This window comes from Corvus hawaiiensis, chromosome 6 (genome assembly GCF_020740725.1).
Source record: "Corvus hawaiiensis isolate bCorHaw1 chromosome 6, bCorHaw1.pri.cur, whole genome shotgun sequence".
In the NCBI taxonomy this organism is placed as follows: Eukaryota; Metazoa; Chordata; class Aves; order Passeriformes; family Corvidae; genus Corvus; species Corvus hawaiiensis.
In genome coordinates, this window is record NC_063218.1 from 35,888,203 (window position 1) to 35,912,378 (window position 24,176).

The following is a 24,176-nucleotide window of genomic DNA, read 5'->3' on the forward strand; positions in this document are numbered from 1 at the left end:
CCCGCCGTGCTGGCAGCCCTGGGGCGGGTCGGGCGTGGGTCGCCCCGCAGCGAGCCGTGCCGGGTGCTGGGTTCCGGATTTGTGTCTTTTTTCTCCGCAGGAAAGGCAGCCCCGAGCGGGAGCAGCGCGGCCGGAGGCGGCGGTGAGCGGCGGCGGCCCGGCCCGCTGCGTTCCGCGGCGGCGGCTCCCGCGCTGCGCGTCCGTGCGGAGGCGGCCGCGCCGAGGGCGCCCTGCGGCGGGGGACGCGCTCCCCCGCGGCCCGGAGCGGCACACGCCGCTCGCCTTCACGGCTCGCTAGATAACTTGTCTCTTGTTCGCCGCTGTAAGTTGCACTTAAGCCCTTTTTTTTTCCCTTTTTTTTTTTTTAACCCCTTCTTTACTTTTTATAGCCAGCGAGGGTGTAGTCGGACTGGTTTTGTTCCGAGCCGGTGTTGAGACCGCAGTAATGATAACAATTAGGTGATTTGGTGGCAGTGCCGGTGGGGATGTTCTGAATGCTCTGCTGGCGAGGGGGGGGTGGAGGAACAAAGTGTTTGCGGATGGTTGATTTCTTCACTGGGAGCCTGGAGAAGTGGGAAAACAGGGAATGCCTTAAACTGAATCTTATGGGAAGGAAAGAGGAGGTGAAGAAGCAAGGAAAGGTAGATGAGAAGGCGACCTTCCTAAGCCGAGTTTCTTTGCTCTTCCCCCGTTTTGTATTGCATGAAGTCCTGATGTTAACGTTCTCATGCTGTATTTAAAAATAACTGTGTTATTTGTACTGGATAGCTGTGATGCAGCTTCACTTCGTTTAATGAGGAGTGCACTCATTCATGTCTGGTAAAGCAGTGATACAAAATGGGAATTGCTCAACTTAGTGAAGATCTCCTTGTATAACCTTGGCCACAGCATCTGTATGTTTTAGATTGAGGAGGCACGTTTTAACCCGTGGAATAAAACAGAGGCATTTTTTTGGATAATATACTGCTTACCAGATCGTGTTTAGAATTTTTGCTTGCAAAATCGCTTTACAAAATTTTAGTGATGCTGCTTTAATGATTCCGTTACTGCTTGCTGAATGAATGAGGTGCATCTGTGAGCACGGAGCCCTAGTTGATAATACAATGCAAATTTGTCTTCAGGGTAAAGGTGTCGGATTTCATTCGGTACCAGATCTGTATGGATGAACCAAGATTGGTGTTTTCTTTAGAAAGCACCCCTTTCATGGTGGAATTTTGATTGATAGTTTTTTTTTTTCTTCTTCTAACTATGGGAATTAAGCACTTGTTTCCTTTAAATTAAGGCATAAACCAGTTTTGTAAATGGGAGAAGAGTTTTTGCTGCAGGTACTAACTGGGTAGCAAGTATCTGTGTTCTCTCAGGTGGAGACTTTGGTTGTTATTTATTCGGAATGTATTGCTGGGCTAGACTCCATTCCTCTTCAGCCGAAGTGGTGAGAGAGACGTGAATGTATTAAGGTAGAAGTTTGTGGCAATTGTAATCATAGAGAGAGATCTCTAACTTGTGTTTCAATGTCAGGGCTTTTATGCCTTAGGCCAGCAGATGCTGTACCAGTTATTAATGTAGAAACAGTGTGGGAACTTCACAGTAATTTTTTCTTGGTTTTAAAAGAACAACCCCATAGGTTCTATTTAGGTAAAGCTAAAAGGAGAATTTTAATGATTGAATGTTTTGTGTATATACTATGTCTCATTTTGGTGATAGGAAGCTAGGGACAGAAGATTTTTTTTGCCATTTTAAGTGTTTATTTATGGCCAGTTGATTAAAGGATGTGCACTTAGTTGCTCAACATTGCATTAAGAAGGTATTACTGATGCTAATAAAATGCTTAGTTTCATCATTGCTATTTGGGATAGGCATACTTAGCTCTCAGTTGTGGTTCATAAAACCTCTTGGATCATGAAGTCAGAAGCAAAATGGGATGTCAGCTCTGACTGTTGTAGGGCTGCAAAAATTTGCTTGATGAAAAAGGCTAGCAGGTGTAGAGGCAGGCACTGACACAGACCTGTGAAAGGGTGGAGCTGCAGCCATGACTGAAGACTTAATATGGGGACATGTAATTGATAATCTATTTTTTCTACAGTAAAAGGTATTATTGTCATTTCAGTTGGACACCATTGGCTCTACTTGAAGAGGTCCCCCCCCCACCCCCCCCCCCCCCGCCATGTTTATCTGAAATGTTATTTTAAGGTTTGGGATTAACTTTTGGATAGCTGTTGTTTTAAAAACCATGTCCAAATGTGGCCTCTTCTCCCTTCTGCAGGTTTTCAAGGAGTTCTTTTTTCTTTCATCATGCTTATAAGCATTCTTCTGGCACTTCGGGAGCATTTTGTTCTTGTTTAGCTCTTACTGTCTTCTCAGTTTTGTAAATCTGTCTCAAATATATCCTTTAAAATGTCTATTTTAGATCTATTAGTTCTGCTACAATGGAGGCATTTTTTATTTCTAAGATAGGAGAACAAACCTTAAGAACATAAAATATTCCAGCTGGTTATTTTGAATTTCAGTAAGGTCATGAGGATAATGTTAGAAATACACTGGGAAAGCGTGAGGTAGGCTAGTAAGAGAAAAGGTTGAGGCCCAGTTGAATTTCTTTTCTATTCCTCTATTTTGTCCTATAGCATGTCTATTGTAGAGAAGAAAAAAGAACAGTTTTCTCCATATCAGTAGTTTAATCCCTTCAGCAAGGGGATTGCTACAAGCTATTGAGTTCTTACTGCTACTGGTTAGAAATCCTGGATGCCCTACTGGGGTAGAGAAGCAGAGCTTCTGCCTTCATCAAAATTTCAGTCACACAAGTTGATTTCCCTAATGCTGACATTTTCAGAAGTTGAAATTTATTCTCATTGACCCTAAGTGTTGGCTATTTGGCAAACATGTTGTTTCCTTGGCTTCAGGCAGATTCCTTTTATTTCTCACCAGCTCTTTAATTTAAATATTTTAAAACTCAATAAGGCATGATTGAATTATCTTAATTTTTTAAATATCTGTGCTCTGTTTACTTCTTTATCTGTATTGTAGGTTTTATTTTATTCATTTATTCTGAAAGCCATTTGTTTAACTTGTTAATAAGTTATGACACGAATACAGCAATAGTAAGTGCAGTTATTTCTTTTATCAGTGTAAATACACAATTAAGAACTGCTAGGTGAGGATTTGTTGATCTGGCATGTAAAATTAATCATATGTTCAGTATCTTTCTGTGAGTGAAAAAAAGTGTTATATTGTTCTGTATTTTATGTTTCCAGGGAGATTTGATTTCAGGGACTTGATTTAAAGTATATCTCTCTAAATTGCAGCAGCTTTTAAATAGTCTAAGCTTTATATTTCACAGAGTGCAGTGAAATGTTTGAATGAGGACTCTCAAGCTGGAGGTTTATAAAGTGGGATTTGATGGCTCTGTGTGACTTGAGATATTCTCTAATGAATGGCAATCAATGTTTTTTGGGGGTGCAGCCTTGCCAGCAATGATGAACTGAAGGCTCAATTGTAAACCTGCAGATTATGGCCATTGGTGAGGGTGAATGACAATAATTTTGTGGTTTTGACTAATTTTGATTTTTAATTCTTATGCAGCTGGCAACACAGTCTGTAGCAGTTTTGGTGTTAGCTTTGATAGTAGTTTTGCACTCTGGCCTTTGGGAAGCCTGTTAGGAGTTGCAGAGACTAGAACTGTTTGGTTTTTTTCACTGTGTTTTTGAATATGAATCAGCAGATAAAATGGTTTTAGATATCTGTTTTTGCATATGTAAAGCTAAATTATGTCGTCGTCTCAGTCTCTTTAATATTGCATTCTGTGGCACCAGTTTCCTGGGTGAGTTACTTGATTTAGTTCTGCCACATGTCTTTTATGTTAAGTGTTAAGTGAGGCTAAGTATTTACAAGTCTTTGTTTTCTTTATGGAAGCATGTTTTAAAGAGCACTTCTTTTGAATGCAGAGACAGAACACTTTTCATAATCTTGATAACTTCTGAATTGTATGATTGCTAACCAGATATTTGTCATGGCTCTTTCAAGAGTCTGAGTTTGTAAGCAGAGTGGAGTTCTGCAAAGCTGTGTCTTTGTACTACTTGAGCTCATGCTGGATGCTGCAGTGCAGTAGTCATAGCTCTTGTTCCCTGCAGAGTGGATGGATGTCTCTTTTCAAGAGAGATCAAGTTCCTGAAAAATGCATGGCTGAGTAGAACAACTTTTCTGAATGTGTATAATAGAGAAGGAAGAGTTGTTACTGGGACTAGTGGTTCATGCCTAGGCCTGAGAGGCACTTAAAATTTTTTATGGTTTTTTTGATGTTTTAATACTCTTTTACTTTTGGTCTTAGGCTCTGTAGAATGGGAAGAATGCTTTCTTCAGATGGATTGTAGTGATAAGTGGAGTGATTTTTGAAGACCAAATTTTATTTTACAAGTTTTCAAAAGTTAAGAAGCTACTGGCATGTGTCATATAGTTGGTTTAAAGTTGGATTGTTCTTCATTAATCCATATGGTTTACCTTCAGTGCTCAGATGGCTTTTGGGGGGTTTTAAAATTGTGTTGTTTATTTACCTTTTGAGGTAACAGGAATTGTACCTCAAAATACTCACATAAACCTCGGAGAGACTGGTTGTTACTTTATTACTGCAGCTGTGAGATATGTGTTGACTTTGAACTTGTGCTTTAACATGGACTTTCAATTTAGTGAAAGCTTCTTCAGTTAACCCTAAAATATATCCTATTTTTCCTAATTGGTGATGTTATAGTGGATTAAAAACCCTCAACTGGCTATCATCAGGAAACAAGTTCTTCCAGGCTGCTAGGAGGTATGGGTCAGAAGTTGAGCATAACTTCGAGAAAAGTTGTGTTTTGGGTCTGCCCGTGAGACTTAGTTATGTTTAATGTACTTGGCTGGATTGTTTTGTGGATTTTAAGGTTTACTTTTCTGGGTGGGGGAAATTGCCAAGCTTCTTCCTTTGCTCTGTAGCCTGCCTTGCTGCCTGTCTGTGTGCAGTGGATGGTGGGGTTCCAGGTGGTGCCAAGGGCTCCTTGCATAGCATGGCTCTGCTCTCTGAGTTTCTCGAGTCATGATGCGTTTTACAGCACCATCAGCTAAATCAATTGTCTTTTGACTTTTGAATAAATAATGACAGGCTTATTGTATGCTGATGTGATGAGAAATAGGATTAATACAGAACTTTTTTTAAGAGTAGCAGATAATATCTGTAAAACGATTGCTGTGGTGGCAGAACTTTCCGTATCCCGGTTGTTCACGTCAGCAGTTTTCATAGATATCTGGGGTTTTCTTGTTGGTGGTCATACAGACAGCTTTCTAGAGACTCAGACACTTTTAAGACATGCCTTTGTATATTTGACCAAAGGTTGCTGTTGTGGTTTAACCCCAGCCAGCAACTGAGCACCACAGCTTAGCCCCAAGAACATTTTTACATTGTTCTTGGAACTTTTTCAAATGATTGCAATTTTATTTTTGTGTTGTTTTTATTGGAAGCTACTGGTCTTACTTGCTCACTCAAAATGAATTCACACTGTCATTGGAAGTATTTGGTGCAGATCTGTGATGATTGGTGTTTATATGAGAGGCTATTTCCTGGTATTTAACTTTTTTTCCTTTCTTTTTTGTTTCAAACAGTACTTTAATTTGATTTCAAAATGGCTGTTTATACGCATGGTTTTGTCACTTGGTCTTACTATAGCAAATAATTTGGCAGAGTAGACATGGGTCTCTGGCTGAAGGTGGGGGCATCAAGTCTCCCAGATCAAAATTTTTTGTATTTGAGTAATTTTACTTCAGACAGAATTTGGCCTCCTAAATTGGATGTTCACAACACAGATGTGGTTTGTTGGCTTGAACCTCTGGCCGTTAAGTGTTGGGCCACATTTGGTGAACTTCTGGACAGGGATTTTTAGCTTCGTTTTCTCCAGGAGAATTCCAGTTTATACACACCAGAAAAACCTATAGAAATTAACATAAATCATTCTGAGGGTGACAAAGCATTTAACAGACCACCCCGGAGTGATTGGTGAATGTTCATCATTGGAGACTTTTAAAGCTTGACAGGACAAAGCCATGAGCCACTGGGAGCGCTGTGGCAGCCAGCCCTGCTCTAGCAGGAGCTTGGACTCCTGGGTTAAGCCTCCGTGGGCTCTGCAGGCTGCTAGCTGGTGTTAGCTGGAGGGCTCCTCAGAGGGCACTGCTCTTGGAAATGCTATTGTAGGTACAGGTTAAACAACTTCAGAAAAGGAAAACCATCCGTATAGCAAGCTCTTTTTTAAACTAATGTGAAACGCTTTTCCTTTGGTGTCCAGCCCGTTTTGTGTTTCTTGCAGGGGTAGCAGCACCACCGCTGGTGGCTCTCAGGTTGCAAACCTGCAACAGGAAACCCTGTTTCCTTTATCTCTGGACATGCAGGGGGGGCAGTGGGTTGTGTGTTTACTTATTTATTTATTTTCCCTCGAGAGTCTCATGTAAGCAAAAACATAAACCTCTTGAACGTTTGCCTTTTGGCAGGGCCACAGCACAAATTTCCTCTTGCTGAAGAAACTGTGGCAAAGATCAGACTTTATTTTTTTCTTTTTTGCATTTCTGAAGTGTAACATAACTTTGTCTGCATGTTTAAAAATTAAAGAAGACAATGGGTGATGAAACTCAGACTGCAGGCTTAAACGTGTTAGTGCTATATAAAAGTCATTACAGTTCTTATCTCTGAACTGTTTAAAGATCTCTTTCGTTTTTGTGGACAAGGCTTCTCTCCTCACTTTTGGAATTACCAATCATAGTTGTTTTTTAATTTTTAAAAGCTAAAATGTTTGATACTATTTTTGGAATATTTTTGTATGTGTCAAATAGACAATACTAAACCTAAACAAATAAATCCTAGAGGGCCTTCCCTCCTTCTGCTGGATGCAGTTGAGATTTCTAGAAGTTTTTTCTTTTCAAATTGGAAGAGCTGAAATAGGATTTTATGCTTTCAGTCCATGCAGAAGAACTGCATAATTGTGCAGAAGAAAGTTATGGTTTAGCATTTTAATGCCTTGAAAATAAACATATCTTCATGAATGACATGGTACTGGCACTGATTATCTACTTTCCAAATGTATTTAACAGCTTGTTGTATGAATCAGAATAAAATAGTTCAATAGACTGCACTGTATTGATTATACAGCAGCTGGAGGAAAGAGCGAAACATGATGCTTTCCCACAGCTTTTGTGAAAGAAAACATTGAGAAGTGAGGAAAAAAGGAGATACTTATGTAAAAGCTATTAACATAGTTTATCCTTTCCTTGGATGTTTTTTTTTTCCTTGACTCTTCCCCTTCTTTTGCCTTTCTTTTGCAGTCTTTGAAGAAGGAAGTATTGACAGAAACTCAGTTCTAGTTTTGTTTAACCCCCCTCCCCCACCCTGACTTCTGCATTGTCTTGCAGGGTAGTCGTTGACTAGTACTTGACATAGCTCTGGGAATTCCCAAATCTAGTACTGTTTATTGCATTGCCATACAGAGATGGTAGGAGAATCTTTGCTAGGATGCCTCTGTTAATATACACAAAAGGAAAATGCTAATATCATCTTAAAACATGCCATCCATTTCAAATTGAGAAGGCTTTTTTTAAAAAAAATTAGGTTCTGTGGGTTTTTAGGGCTTGCCTGTACAGTGCATGAGTGGTTGTAGTAGTCTGGAGAAACACCTGCCACAGACAGTTCCACTCTGCTATTTGAACTGTGGGGTATGCACTGCGGAATAATTTGAGAGCTTTAAGTTAATTCTTGCCTTATTATACAATTGTCTCCCTATCCAGGTAAAGCCAGAAGATCTGCAGAACTTCACAGGGTTTTTTATCATGTGCTAAAATCATCAGGACTTTATTTGAATTCTGTACTATTGTACTTCTGTTTTCAGCTGGAAATTTTTTAAGGTTAATTAATGTGCTAGATAGCATTTGAGAACAAGGAAATATTATTCTGTGTCCGAACAACAGTATCGGAATTGGGTGTGAATGTGCAACAGTGTACTGTGTATGCTAGATTTAATCACTTGTATATGTAGTGTTGATGCAGTAAAGACTTTCAAATTTGTTGGTAATTTAAAGTACATCTCCTGTAAAACAAAGGTGTGATAATAACCAGTAATTAAATGTTGCGAAGGGTGCTCATCCTGGTTATTTTAACAGAAGTTAGTCATTATCTACTGATTGTTGACATCATTAAATGTAATTTTTTAGCATATAAGTTGGTACTTTACATACCTGAGCAACTCAATTGAGGTTTTCCATTCTTGCATTGTTGAAGTATCTTTTTGTTTGTGCATGTTAAGTGTAATGACTTGCCTCAAACTGCCAACAACTTCATGCCTGCCGAGGGCAAGAGGGCACATATTGTGAATGTGCTTTTTAACTGAAATATATAATGCATCAGTTCTGAAAACAGGGGCAGGGGGAAGCAGTCATTTTAATTCATTTAATTGCAGCTGTGTAGAGCTGGCTACAGGCAAGATAATTATAGGCAAGGTAAACACTGCCTATTGCAGAAAACACAGAGAGCCCAGAGATAGAAAATTTCTGAAGTGCTGGGTGAGGGAAGAGAGCTTAACTGTTCCTTATTTTTGTAAACCTGCACTTCACTTAAAAAAACTCACAAAGGAATTGATAGTAGTCATCAAATATTCCCAAGTATGGTGCAGTCTTAACTGTAGGTGACAGGTGTCTTTATGTTCTTGAAGTAGGGCTATAAGTAACTTAGGGCTAAATAGACAGACCTCACAAACTGATACAAGTACCAAAATTCAGGAGCGGTTGAAGGAATTCTTAGATAAAATCCTCATTTAATCTTTCAGTTATGAGCAATAGGAAAAAGTAATTAGAAGTAACAAGGGTCAAACTTGAAGAAGTAATTGGTGAAACAGAGATCTAGTGGACAAATTTAAATCAAGTAATGCTTTGATCACTTAGTTGTTTGGAACATATTGGAAGGTAGTGTTGTGAACAGCTGGAGAGGATAAAAGCAATCCAGAAATATCCAGAGTTAGCATGGCTAGTGCTTTTTGGTAGAGAATAGTACTGAAAAAGCAGTTTTTACACTTGTGTTTAAATACCCTAGCTAAAACTGTATGAACAAGTGAATTATATAATCTGTTTCTGCCTCTCCCTTCTTCTCTCCCTCTCTTCCCTAAGTGTTATAATTTACAAAAGAAGGATCCAGAGATGTTTCATTTTCTAGCTTTAAAAGTGAGAGAAGAGTTGAAAATCCATTTGAAGGGAGGTGGGAGAAGAATCAGCACAACTCTATAGAAGTGAAGCTAAATGCTTGAAATTCGGACTAGTTTCTTAAGTTTGGATCCCCCTTTCTTCCAGAATGCTTACCTTTTTTTTCCAGGTATTGTCAGAAAACAGAACTAAATGATTGAATGCTTTTTTGAAACTTAGCTACAAATTAGAACTTTATTCCTTGTAACAGGGAAGTTACATGAGGATTGTATGAACATTGTACCTGCTTGTATGGTTTTTCATGTTCACATTTTTACATGGGGAAAAAAGAGGACTTGTGAAACAGTGTTCTCTATTTCAGTGGCATTTTACGGGTTCCAATAAAAACTCGGCTCTGCAGCAGTATGTGGCTGTTATGTGCTTGCAAGTAAAGTAATTTTATGTTAGTGTTTAATAGTACATTTGAAAATGAAGTAATGGTATATGTAGTATAATGCAAAATACCCCTAAATAGTGGTTGGTTTCTGCAGTACAGTCTTTTCCTCTTGTTGATGAAGGAGGTACAAAAACCTCTTTGTGTCAGATGTTCAAAGCTATTTTGCCGGGTTGAAAAATTCTTATGAAGGTGGTGGATTTTTTATTTTGAATCTAGTGTTAGGACTGAGTGACTGTTCTGTTGGCTTAAAAACATTAACAGCAGTAGCTATCTTGTTTGCTGTAACCTCTCTTTGTTATCACCTTAGTACTTAGCTGAGATGCCAAAGCTCTTGAAATACATTGCAGCTTCAAGCAGGTTCGGTGCTTGAATACTGGCACCGTGGGTTGCAAGTCAGTGTGCTTTATTATCCCTGTGCTCAAAATTTTGAACCAAAGACTTAGGATACTATTGAAGTGCCACTGCTGTTCAGTTTATAACGATGTTAATTAGCACTGAACGTCATTAAGATGAACATATGCAGTGTTAATGAAACTACTTGTGAAATTGAGCTATTGTCATTATGTCAGTGAATGGTTGTACCAAAAAGTTGCTTGACTGCCCCACGAGAAAGATAATTGAGAGGGGCTTACAGCCTGTAGCTGTCCTTTGGGAATGGATCACCTGGTCTCAGTCACCTCTTCTGAGACACTGGATGGTCAGAGACTTGTCTGCAAGGGGAAGGACTGTTTTAATAACAACAAACAGCTTTGAGCATACTCTCTTCTCAGGGCCTTAGCTTGTCTTGTGAACACAAAGACTTGTCCCGTCTCATGATTACATGTGAGGAGCAGACTGTTGCTTCTGGTTAGGTTAATATCATCTGATCTGCTCCTTTTTTGCATCTAGGAAAGAAGGTATTTGTGTGGGGAAGGATCTGTAAATGGTTTCTACTGGTGGAAAAAACAATTACTTTTGGGATGAAGTTTGATTTCCTTATATCTCATTCCTCCTTCTCACTTAGTTTTAAACTATTCTACCTGTCTTGATTTTTAAAAAAATGAAAATGAATCAAACAGGATAATTACAATATTGACATTAGGTAAGTGTTTTGTACTTGTGTCTGTACTTTCATGGAATGGAAAGGGCCAAAGCCTTAACTGGACATCTTAGACAAAATACAGAATCATCTAGATAACTAATGTGGTGCAGCATAGTTGCATGATAGTTGTGCTGCTCTGCATTGTGTGCACTCTATTTATTTATGGGTAGTAATGAGATTGTATTTTGATGTGACATTACAGTAATTGTATTCATTCATTAGTTTACCTCATTGACTTTGTGAAGTAAGGAAATGCAGGTGCCCTTGAGAAAGTTGTTTTAACACACACATGAGAAATCTGTAGTAGTGTTCAGAGCAGAAGCTGCCTTGGGCTTTAGATTTCATCCTACTATGGACAAATTTATTTATAACTAGCTGTAAAGCTGTGCTGGAGACTCTTGAGCTAGCTCAGAGGAAGGCAGGGACTACATCTGCACTTGTCTGCAGCCTGCTTTTTTGCTCCCAAGAGTGGCTCTGCCCAGCTCAGGCTCCTGCTGTTTACTGTGAGCAGTCCCTGGCCTCATGGGATCTTGTGTACATCAATGGCCCCGTAGTAAGCTTGAACAAAACCATGGCAGTTACGGATTAGTGCTCAGACCTGTGCCCTGGACTTATTTTATTTATTATTATAGCTTTAGCTCTCAGTGCCTACCTGGCACAATGTAACGCTCTGCTGAGTTTGTGGTTGCATGTGTATAGCATTTAATAGCAGTGGCACAGCACTGCATGTGAGCTAACCAGCCTTCCCCTTCAAGCTTAGGGACATTGTTGGGCTAACGTGGCTGTCACCTTTCTGGTTCTGGCATAAGTCCAGAAGTTTTAGCTCAAAGGTCAGAAGATCAATGGTACCAGCATAGTACCTGGCATGCTACAAATTAGAGTAATGCTGGAATAGATTGCCTTGGATTTTAATTGCCTGCTAGATACCTGTTTTAGTGAGCTCTTGTGCATCTTGACCTGTAGCAGTACAGAATGAGAAGGTCTATAAAACTGCAGAAGGAATCAAACAGAATGCATGAAAATGCATACAAATTGTCAAATCTAAGGCCATTAAAATGTATTTTAAAGTATTCCTTTAAATCTGGATTAATATCTGGTGTAGGCTCTCGAGACATCTTCAGAAAGAATTGTGTTCGAAAGTTACATGTGAAGTACTGCCTGGCTGTACTTCAGAGAATGTCTTTGCTGACACTGCACCGTGTGAGAGTCAGCCAACATGCCTCGCATTGTCACTTGCAGCTTTTCCATTTTAGACTTTGTCTGGTTCTAGCAAATGCATGGATAGTGTTCTTTAGCTCAGTGCTAGCTTGGGTCTCTGTGCTGCATGGCAGTCACTGCTGAGATTGCAGTTGCTGTATCCTACATTTCCAATAACAGCTTTGAGGCAAGGTTGCCCTCAAAGTTTTTGGTTTAGTATGGAAGCCAGCTGGGGTGGTTATGCTCTGTGTGTTCCTTCCAGTTTGCTTTTTTTCCTTAACACTTCTCTCTCCTCCCCTACTTCATAAATATTTTGAATTTGCTGGGTTTTGGTTTAGCCCCTTAGATGTCTAAAAGTGTCCGACAGGTCTTTGTAAAAGCAAACTAATGAGTGGATGAGATTGAGTCCCAGCAGTGGTGAGAGCTGTAGCACACACAAGGATGTTGTAAGCTGCCAGAGAAGCTGTGTGATGAATACAATTTCATGGGAGGAACTTCAGCTGGAGTGTATGTAGTTTTATATATCAAGTCTGAGAGATTTGAAGGTACCAAGACCTTGTTAGTTCATGTAATTGCTTGTTCGGTATAGATTTCTGTCAGGTCTTCCTTCTGGAAAACGCACAGAAGATAAAATATAGTGGGTGCCTGTAGTGGTATCTGTGTTTAGGTTGCTCAGTATTTTCTGTAATTAAATGTCTTATGAGATCTTTTTCTTTCTTCCCCCCCAGTATGGTTAGCGCTACTGCTGTGTGAGCAGCTTTTGTGGCTCTTTTGGTAGAGGAAATCACTTCGTATCAGGGAAACGCGTTCTTCCCCCTGGAGTATCTTGAAATACCACTCCCCGCCCCCCAAGTGTTAGTGTTGAAAATTGAAATACCGGTTACCAGAAACTTTTTCATACTACCTTTCCTCAAGAAGGATATTTTCATTGTGCTACCGAGATGTATGAGTGTTTTAAGGCTCACGCAAAATTCTGCGAACATCAGAGGAGGACGAACACAAACGGGATCCTGCCCTCCCACTGTCCTCCCAATTCACTCTCACCAGACACTTTTGGCTTCCTTCTCACTGCCTGTGCTTATTGGCAAGTGCGTTGTAAGGCTTGGTTGAATAGAGCTGATGTAATGAGTGTGAAAGAAGGTTTTGTTCTTGCTTTTGCTTGTCTGACCAAAACTTCAGTATTTTTTTCCTTCAGTTTTTTTTGTATTCTGTTTGAGAAGTTAAACAGGTTCATTTTGTACCTAGACAGGAGATGCAGAGGCTAATTGTTTTGGGTCTCACTGGACAAGTGGTATGAGACAACATCCAAAAAGGGCACCCTGACTTTGAGAGAAGATTGACTCTTCTGCCCTTGTAATGCTTTTGATTGTTGGGCAGTAAGGCTGCAGGTAAAGCAGAATTTTTAATGACTTAGTTTTCAACTCGAGATTGACTAGAAGATAGGTTGTAATGTGAGGTTCCTCCTGTTGTACAGATGCAAAACTAGGTGCTTATAGCCATCTCGGAAGGCAAGATCTTTGAATAAGCTGTGTACTGCCTTTGGTTGCCTGGGACAGTGGCACCCTGTGGAGCAGTAACAGGGCCAGACTCCACTTGCTGCCTCTCGTAGCCCAGCAGCTGCCCTATGATGTGCAGTCTGGGCTCAGTGAGCTCTTGCTTCCCTTCCATTCTGTTGCTCCTGAGATTAGAGATCTTTGATCCTTCTTTCCTTTAAGAGTTGTGGAGAATACTTGTTTCTTCACCTGCACTGACTATTTGCATGGCCTAATACTGGATGACAGTGATTCACAGATCTTCTAGGGTAACTTCTTTTTGGGGCTGCCATAACAGTTTTGCAGTTTAGGTCACAGTATCTGTCAGCCTGACCCTCTTTTAGCCATTCAGCATCAATCAGCACTGGGCTGAAGAAGTGCTGCACCACACAATGCATTTAAGTTTCTTCTTAGTAGGAGGAGAAAAGAGCAATAGCACAGAAAACCATGTAAGTTGCTGTGAAGAGTATGTAATAATATATATCCAAACTTAAGGTTACAAAGTTAGAACACTGGTTCAGTGATGCTGTAAGCAGGACTTTAGGACTCCCAGTACTGGGTCAGAAGTACAGTGGTCATATGTGAAGTGTCAATCTCATAAATTATTCTGTTGGCTATAATTAAATCAAAATACTTACCAGGTAGCAGCATGACTTATTTGCATTACACATTAATTATTTAGACAACTATGATTTTATAGTGAATTAGATATAATGCACTTTCCTACCACCGATACCACTTTGGTATCGTGTTCTGCCACACTTGATAGAATTTGAGCTTGTGCCTGAATCTCATTTGGATCAAATTGATCATGTTTGGTGATGCGATAGTGCAGAGATTTGCTGTAAATGCTTGTGAAACCAGTATTTCATCTCCTGTAACTTCTTGATGACTTTATCTCTACAAATATTTGAGAAAGTGTACTTTTCAACTTTTTTTGTACCTAACAAATAACTGATTTTATTCAGTGTTTGAATGGTTATAGATGGGTTGGTCTTTGCATGCATTGTGCAACCACTGTTGTCTAAAGTTATGAATGGATGCTTTCAGACATGGTAAACTGATCATCATTGTATTTGTCTTTTTGTTCATCATCCATTCTCAGTGTTATGCTAAACCCAAAGCCTATTTCTAATTTCGTAAAAGGGAAAAAATAATTCAGTCTTAGTGAAGCAGATTCTTTTTTGAATTCTCTTTAATCTTTTTGATAGATATGAAACCACAAGTCTTTTTATCTGGAGAATGCTAAAGAAAAGAAGGGGCCATTAGAGGAGATGATTTTAATGGGATCATAAATGTTCTCTTTGGATCTGTCTTATTAGACATTGCTTGGAAATTTAATCTCCTTCTGAAGACATTTACATGTTCCAAGTTTTCAGTATTTGACCTGATGCTATTACGAGCTGCTATTTTTGTTTCAAGACATGAATTGGGCTCTTTTAAAGTCTTTTGACCTTTCTCTTGCAAAAGGGAAAAACATACTCTTCTAGGCTTTTGACTAAGCGTATTTTTAAAAACTAAAAAAAAATTCACATAGGATCTGGGGTCAATTTTCTATGGAATAGGAGATGCTGAGGTTCATAAGTAGTGTCATGGGTGCTACAGAATGTGTCTGAATCTATGGTGTCCAGAAGCACAGGATGAAGAGATTCAACTACGACAATGTTGGGAGGTTTTTGACAAAATATTTGTTAAGGGCATGGGTTAAGGTGATTTGTTTTTATTTTGAACTATGGCAGATTTAAAGAAATTCTAATTATTTTACTAGAGATTGCATTTAAATGTTCTTATTTTTAAATTCCCCCCCCTCCCCCCAATAGTGGCATTTATCAATAATGTTTAGAAAGAGGAAGGGATATTTCTATTTCTTTCAGTGTTTCATGTGCCACAAAACAGAAGTGTCTTCTGTTTACACCTCTTGCAATGGAGGAGTCTTTCCTTGCCCTGGTTATTGAATTTCAGTAACTTACAGTACCATCATGTCTAGAGGCATCAAACAAAAGAGGTAAAATACCGTGCAAGCGTAGCTCAGATTGTGAAGACAGATGTTTCTGTAGAGACCCTCCTGTTTTTATGGAGGCTAACTTTCACTGACTGTGCAGATGCAGATACTTTAATGGCTCTGTGTTCTTAGTGGGCAGGGATCTCTGGAGCTCTTCTCGTTCAACTCTGCTGCTCAAAGCAGGGTCAGCTGAAGCTGTTGCTGGGGTTGTTGTCTGGTTAAATTTTGAACATGTCTGAGGATAAGAACTCTGTAGTTGCTGTGTGACTTGTTTTAGTGTTCAGTTGCCCCTAGAGTAAACTTTCTTGATGTTTACAGGATATTTCTGATCAACATGTTGCAGTGCCTGTCAGGAGTCAAGGGAAAAGATTTTCCTGGATACTATTCAGAATTTGTTTCACTGTTTGATTTCTGCTCTTTGTCTGTGAGCTACATAGAAACCGTAAGCTAGAGCTGCTCACTGGGCCTCTCTGTTAGGTGAGGAACAGTGTGAGAAATTCAGTTTTGGTCATATACAACTCCTACCTGATGTGTTAGGCTTTCTGAAAAGCTTTCAAAGGACATTATCTGTGTAATTGCTGTTTTGCTGGCTTGTAGAAGCAGGTGACATAGTTCTTCTGCAGGTATGCACAGAATTCTCCAGTCCTTCTGTGGAAGGCTGACACATGATTTAGATGTGAAACTTGCAGTTAAAGGGTTAATTTTGATCAATACCTGTAAGTCAGTCTGCTAGAGGTCTGTTTTTGTATATTCTGGGAATGCAGCATCTTTTTTTGTATGAAGATGGGGGAAAAAGGCATAAAAGACAATTTAGTGCTTCATTTCTGTACCTCCAGAAGAGCTTGGTATTATAGTCTGAACTACACTTCAGGGGAACTGCTATTTTGTATACCTTGTACATTCCTTTATTTGCCACAGTTGTAGTGGTTGCTAAAAGCACAGCTTGGAATTACAGCAAAATTTACAACTTAGTTTTAGGTGATGGTTGTTTTGTATCAAATATGATGCTGTGCACGTGGTTTTGGAAACCTCACTTCCGCATGAACCTATTATTTTGTACATGTTTCTCCCTGTTGTACTATAGTAAGTCATTAATTTGAGTAATTGGAAAGCAGCCTCAAAAATTTGGATGAAAACTTTCTTGGATATTCTCAGATTTTTAGACTTATTTAGGCTAAAAGGAACCTCTGGAGGTCATCTACTGTAACCTGCACCACTGAAAGTTTGAACAGCATAAATTTTGGTGTACAGTGATATTGACTTTAGCTTAGTCTTTGCTGTAATCTCTGTGTAGGTGGAGAAAACAAGATCATCCCCCAAGTCTTCTCCAGAGTAACAAGCACAGGTATCTCAGTCCTTGTTCCTCATGTACTTCAGCCTCCAAATTGCTTGGTGGTCTCTGCTGAGCTTTCTTTAGTCTGTTTTTGTTACACTGGGCAGGCTAAAACTACGCATGCTCATTTAGCTGAGATCTCACTGGTGCTGAGCAAAAGTCCGTGTCACTTACTGGGTTTAGACAGAGCACCAACAAGCACTCTGAGGCAGATATTTTTAACTTGCTCTTATCTAGAGCTTGAGATTGTGCATTTTCAGAAATGTCTATTTTTATGCTTAGATGCATGAGGAACTTTAAATTGAATAATTTTTTACTGTATTACTGCTTTCAGAAAGGGTTATTTGCATTGTTTAGCTTGAAATAGACTTTCTAATTCGTAGCCAACTTGTTTCATGCAGCTGCAGATTTAATCAATATATTTCTCTGCTCTTTGAAGGTTTTACCTGTCTAAAATGAACTGGTACTTGCACATCATTTTAGTTACCCTACTGATGCATTTTGCCTTGTGTGGCATGTTAGGTTGCATTTCTTCAAGCTAGGCATCAAGCAAACTGTAGTGGTTGTCTGACTTTGAGTGAAAAAGTAGTTTTCTGCCCTCTGTATTCTTGGTGTCAGCTTCCAGTTTATAAATTACTGTTTGTGTGATCTGCATGCAGGGATGCCCTTTGCATCATGTTTTAATGTGTCAAAGTCAGTAAAAGTCATGCCAGAATAAATGCTTCTGGGAGAAAAACGAAAGTGGGCATTCTCAGAAACACTGAGTAGGGAAATGAAGTAGTGGCAGGGAACAGAGAAGACAGTAAAGATATTTTTGTCTGATGCAAATCAGTCTTTCACATGGCCCAGTAAAAAAAGATACTTTGCCCTTGCTATTTGTATCTTTTATCATATTGCTTGTGATGTCTAACAGGCTGCATGATGATGCCAGAGCAGAAGCAAGCTGCAATAGAGCTCTCTTGGTGCAGAGTCCAGGTCATCCAGAAACTGGATTCTTGGTTTAGGTTCAGAGCTCTCCTATGGTAGTATTTTTAGTCCTATAACTTTGAATTTTGCCGAAGACTAGCTAAAACTTGCTAGGACAGGACCTGCACAACACTATTTTCTGGCAGCTGCAGCTCTTGTGCCATGGGTTCTCAGCAGGTTGGATCGCTTGCTTCATTTATAAGATAGCACATAGTGTTTCAAGACATAAGGACAGATCAGTTTGCAGCCTGTGCTTGTCACAGGTATCTTGCCTTACACCTCATGGGAAAAGATTTATCAGGCATAATTATATCTCATTGAGACACTCTTGTTATCTTGCCAATGTTACTTTTTTCTGTTAATTTGATCAGTGGACACAGATGAGATAAAAATGTAAACAGTGCCTATTTGAATGGCTTTGTGCTTCTTGGATTTAAATGATTCATTTAATCTGGCATGAAATTATGTGGGTTGTCACATGGAGATTCAACTAACTCAAGTTTTCTACCTTTTAGAGTTTATTTTATTTCCGTGAGGAAGGTTTAATATTTTTAATCACTTGTACAGGATGAACTTATTTCATAATGCACCTGCAACTTGCTTTCTGTAGTCACAGGCATGGACTTTTTTAGCTGCAGCTTGTTCTTTGTAGAACAACTTTTAAAAAAACCCAAAGTGTTCATGGTTATCAACATTTTCAACCTTACTGTTGAAATATTATTTGTAGTAGATGTAGGTCAGTTAAACCTTACCAGACTTGTAGGAGCTTACCTTTCAGTCTGTATGTGTAATTCATGAATGCTTCAGGAGAAAGCAAGGCTGTATTTTAGGGTGGGGAGTCTCTGCCTTAACTTGAGCAAAATAATGGTGGCTTGTAGGGGGATTACTGTGGGGAAGCTGTAGAGACATTATCGTTTCTGGGTGAAAGTCTGTCTGGTGTCCTGGAAATACAAATCTTGAAATAGAAATGCTGAGGAATTGGGAATGAAAAGAGGAAAGGAAATAGTTATTGTTACTTCAGACTTGAGTTGCCTTTATGTGTGAACTGTTCTGTATGTGGAATTACCTGTTGGATAAGCTGAAGAAAATTGGGGTATAGTAAACTTGAATTAATTTTTCTTTCTTTCCCATAAAGTGCATTATTAAGCTTTTATTCTCTCCATTAAAAAGTGTGTGTTTTCAGTGGCAGAAATATGGCTAGAAATATTTTGATTAGTACCCTAAGGCACTCTTTAGTTGGAGAGGGAGGTTTGCCTGTGTGTAGGAATTCTTCTAAAACTGCTTTCTGTTACTATAGACAGTGGGTCTATACCAGATAAACATTTAGAATATGTCTTGACTGGAATATGGGAGTTAATGGCTCATTTTTGCTTTTGCTAAGAAGGTTGACTCTGCATACCTTGCTGGCTGTACTTGGCTTTCAGTATATACCAAATATGAGTTTAATTATGGAAACTGAACCTGCTTTAAAGCAGCTGTGGCCAAGGTGAATGCAGTCCTTTTAGTCCCTGTCTTAACTGGTGAAATCAAAGAAATAATCTAGTACATGTAAATTTATTTTAGTTTTTGATTTCCTTGCCTTTAAAAAATGCCTTTCAAAACACCACCCTCTTTCCCAAAAAGCTGACAGAAAAAAAAAGAGAAATGCCTGGCAAAATGCCTTTTCTATCTTAGCAATCATACAGCATGGTGGTGCTGCTCTTCCCATGCTGATGTGCTTGTGGAAGATCCAGCGTGTCTTGCTCTGACGTCATGTGCAGTGCTCTGTCAGGGAGTGCCTGGAGAAGAAGGGCTCCCAGGTGGTGATACACCTTCACAGAAAGTACTGCACTAGCTTGGGTTGTACTGAATGCCTTCCCTCTGCATCATGCATGAAACTGTAAGGGATGCCTGTGTTTCAGGTTTCCTACACTTGTTCATAAATTTGTGTTCTTGGTTGCTTGTGACTTCATCAGACTGATCTAAATTTACTTGAGCAGATAGAGGAATTTTGGGTAGCATTGAGGAGTGGGAGGCACTGGTGGGGCATTAATACTTTTCTGCAAAGGCAGCTGGACACTCAGAGGGCAGGTAGTCAGCATTGTCGATTTTTAATTTTTTTTTTTATTATTTATTCATTTTCCCCCCCCAGCCGATGCTTTTGAAAAGTTGTCTAAGAATTGCTTCAATTAATGAGCTTCATCTTTTTGAGAAGCCTCTCCTTTTCACTGGTGGGAGAATAAATGATAGAGTACTTGCTTGATTAGTCTTTGTTTTCATGTGTTTCAGTAGATAGAATGAAGACTGTTCTTAAAAGCTAAGCTCCACTTCGCATAATTACAGCAATACTAAGTAGTAGATCAAACAGTAATTAGCTGAACGACCGGCTAATGACCACTGGAAGAGGAGAGAAAATGGGCAGGAAGGGTGTGCTGCTGTTGAACCTGTACCAGGTTGTATTCTGGTTGAGAGTCTTTACTAGGAAAAAATGGTGCTGATTTGGCAGACTGCTTTTTAGTGTGACCCTACTGATGACCATGTCTCCTGAAAGGTAATCCTTAACTCCAGCCTGCAAAAGAAGTAAAAACTGATACTAGAATATGTGTTCAAGGTATAATCAGATCTCAATATTTGTATATTGAGGCTAATAACAAATGTTACTAATGTTTTTCACTTTTTGTACTTCATTGTCATAATAATGGCTTTCATTGAAGGTGTATGTAAGAATCCTCTTGATGTATGCACTTGCTGGGACATAAATATTTCATTTTTAGAGTTTACTGATTTGCAGCTCTGGCTGTGTGTAAAGTAAGAAGTAGATTGAGAACTGAGTTACAAAACTTGAAGTAGCTGTGTACATCCAAGGCTGCCGCTCTGCCCTGCTGAGAGGCATTGGTAAAGGTCACCTTAAGTATTAGAGGAAGGTTAATTAAGGAAAAAAATCACCACCAAGCAAAACCCCACTGGTTATGTCTTCTAATAAACATACGGATCTGGCAAATTCCTGAACCATCTTAATGCATCTGCTCCTGTGGCAGAACCAGGTAACTCCTGTGCTTGTTTAAGGTGCTGTTGCTACTGTGTGAAGTGAATGGGTGATGTTTTCAGCAGGGAAGTGTTCAAACTGTTGGTTCAGCTGAAGGATGATCTTGCCGAAAGGGCTTTCTGTGTTTTGAACAAATTGCACAAATTGATTCTTTTTGTGTACCTAAAGCATGATGGTGCATCCATAATTGAACTTGCCATGTAGTCTTACTCAGTTTATCAGTTTGCTCTGTGAATTGCTTATCTGGCTGCAACTGTAACTAAAATTTTGCTTGGTAAGGCTTTTACAAAAGAAGATAATGAGTTTAGAATGCTTATTTTGGGGGGGAAAAGGGATTTTTTGGGTGTGTATCTCTGTCATGATGCTGTTGACATTAAATGAAATCTTCTACTTTTGATATATTTTAGATGCAAACTATTCTTTGGACTTGAACAGATGTTGATTCTGACAGGAATAAAAATCTAAAGATTTTTGTGAACCCACAGCTATCTAAAGGAATTGATGAGCAGGGTAAGAATTCTCTTACCTTGCATAAACTCCTTGTGGGTATCTGGCTACCGTAATGCAGAACATACCACTTCCTGCTACATAAGTGGTAAAAACAGAGGAAGTTATGAAGGATAAAGACAGCAGTCAAATTCAGTCTGTCTCTCTTTCATTATAAGGCAAAATATTACCATTTGGAGTAGTTAAACCTGGAAAATGGCAGACATGAAGTGCTTTCCACAGTACAGATATATGGTGGCAGAACACTGTTGAGGGAAAGGAGGTAAATTTTTGGCACCTGTTTATTTTGAACCGAAGTGCCGTGTTGACAATGCAGCTTGGAGGAAGCAGTTTTTAAATGAGATTTAATATATTGAGGTCATTACTGTTACTCAGGGAGTTGCTTTAGGTTTGAAATATTCTAAAATGTATTTAATTTGAATTTAAAAACTTCTTTTCTTGTCAGATATTAGTTTTGCCTGATAATTTTTTGGCATGCAGTAGAAAGCTCACATTGTGAAGAAGTTTGAACAGAAGTGGCTGAGAAAGAAACCTTCTGTTTCTTTTGAAGGTCTGTTACACTGTGTAGTTAAACTATATCTGGATTTTTTTGTGTTAATTTCTCTTGACTTCTTTAGCTGCATAGCTATAGACTATTCATTGTAACAGTTTCTGACCTTTTGTTCTAATTGTTAATGGAAGTAGAATGACTTTTTAAAAAGTGTTGTAGGAATGTAGAGGGATTTGGATGGACAGAAAGAATCATCCTGTTGCAAAACTTGACTTTGTACAGTGGCTTTATACTTTGAAGCTCTTGTAATTTCTGCAGTGCAATACTAACATGGATTTGTCTCAGTTTTTTCTTTTTAAATGTGACTAATGTCTGTGCTTGAGAGAAGTGGAATAAGGGGAATTTACCTGTGTGCAGGTAGATTTTTTTTCCATATTTCTTACAGGCAGCTGAGGAAAGACCAAAGGTGGTTGAAACATACTGTGGTGTTACAGATAAGCCAACAATAGTTGCAGTCCTGTTTGTTCCTTGCAGGTTAGAAAATTATTGAAGATGTTAATAACTTTTTTTCATTAGTGTTATCTTTAGAGGAGTACTTAGGAAGGCTCTTTAGTGTAATGGGTTCAGTTATTTTTCCTGAGAATGATTTAGACTTTGTCTTTAATTGCAGTTTGGACTGTTTTTGATGGAAGGGTATTTTGTGAATTTTTGAAGTTTCTTACATAATTACTATGTAAGCTAAATTATACAGAGATAGCACTTGTTACCCTGTTGTGTGTCCAGTGGCCCTCTTTTCTGAATATTTGTGAGCCATTCTTACATGCCCACAGGAGACCTACATGGTTAAGATAGAATAGAGTGGGGAGCTTTTGTTTGACTGATTTTGGTGTTTTTTAATTTTTAATTTGAAAGCTCTAAGCTTACAAAAGCACCAAGAACTGGAATGTGTTTTAAGTGCAGATTTTCGTGGGGCCAGGGTTTCCTTCACTCTCCTTTGAAGTTCTGATATTGAGGGATGTCTCTAAAAATTTTGTTTTGACAGCCTAGGAAAGGGACTTGAAATATTACCTCATATACTTAATGATGAACTAGGATGCCTTATGTGTCAGACTTACTCCTGCAACTGCATTATGACTGGCTTCTCTTACTGCTAGATTTTGCTTGTGGGCCCCCCACCCATGTAATGTCACTGCTGCACAGGTCATGGGGTTACGTTGCTGTCTCAGTCCTCCTCTACCTCATACATAAAATTGCGAAGACCTTAAAAGGGCAATAAGCTGCACCAAAAGATTTGCTTATGAAGTCACATCCTGAAACTAGTGTGGTTACTTTAGGTGCTTCCGGGTGCTTATATGTTGCCTTTTCTGAAGGCCAGCAAAGCAAGCAAATACATTTTTAAAGATCTGGTATAACTTTTATCTGTAAGCCAAGAAGAACACAGGTTGTAACAAATGCAACTTTGCAAGTATAGTGCAGCTGCTGTCTCATTCTGAGAGAATTCACAGCCACAACAATTCTTTTGTATTTCTTTTGATTTTATATCCCTCTGCAATGAGGGTGTAAATTGAGACTGTTGTGGGTTGTTTTGGACACTAGAAACTGGGATGAGACAAAGTCTTTCTTTACACAATACACAGCTGTTGGATGAGAATAATCCAGTTATGTTTTAAACAGTACTTGAAATCTATAGGTGACAGATCCCTTGATTTCCTTTTTTCTTTTTTTTTCCTCCTGTTGGGAACGGGTCACTCCTTTCATTTCTGAGTACAGTTCCGACCTATACGAAGCCAGTGATCTGAGGTATTTATGAATCTTCTGTGTGTTCCTGTTATGAAATGTACATTTTGTAAACTGGTTTTTTTCCCCTCTCCTCTTTCAAATCTATATTACAGGGTGTCATTGCCAGCTCTCTACAGGGCAGATTGCTTCTGTGAATGTATTCCAACAGGTGTGTTATTTTTGTTTTCCTGGCATTTGTTTTGCAATTTAGTATGAGCATACTTTACATCTGTATTTCAGTCTGGTTCAAACAAGTTTAGCTCAAGTAGTGGTTGAGTCGTGGTTTTGATGGAATGACTGTTTGGCAAGCATTGTCTGTAAATGCTTCGGTGCTTTCAGCACATAATATTTTGGGACTGCCATAATGCAATTGCATAATCTTAAATTATGTGCTTACAAATAAGAGATGTTTTCAAGGATTGAATCGGAGCCCTGAATTGAAAATTTGGTGCATGAAAAAAAATCTTAACTTCTGGTTATCACAGGCTTTATTTTAAAAACCCCTTCTTTTTTCCTTTATGTGCAGGTTTCCACCTGTTATGAATCTTCTGATGATACAGGGGTGTGTGGGATTTGTTTCAGGTTTTATGGGGGCTCCTTAACAAAGAAGTTTGTCCAACTTTTCTAGTCTGTAGT

The 24,176-nt window shown here is 39.0% G+C and overlaps 1 protein-coding gene across 6 annotated transcripts in view; it reads left to right on the top strand.

Annotated features, from left to right (window-relative positions):
• The first annotated feature begins 214 nt into the window (after nucleotides 1–214).
• SIPA1L1 (signal induced proliferation associated 1 like 1) overlaps nucleotides 215–24,176 on the top strand; it is a 206,620-nt gene continuing 182,658 nt past the window's right edge. For 5 of the 6 annotated variants that reach the window (XM_048305682.1, XM_048305679.1, XM_048305681.1 and 2 more), the window contains exon 1: nucleotides 216–322. The gene's annotated coding sequence lies outside the window, so the exon portion shown is untranslated. Of the gene's footprint in view, nucleotides 323–24,176 lie in introns of all 6 variants that reach the window. The other variant, XM_048305684.1, reaches the window with a different exon arrangement.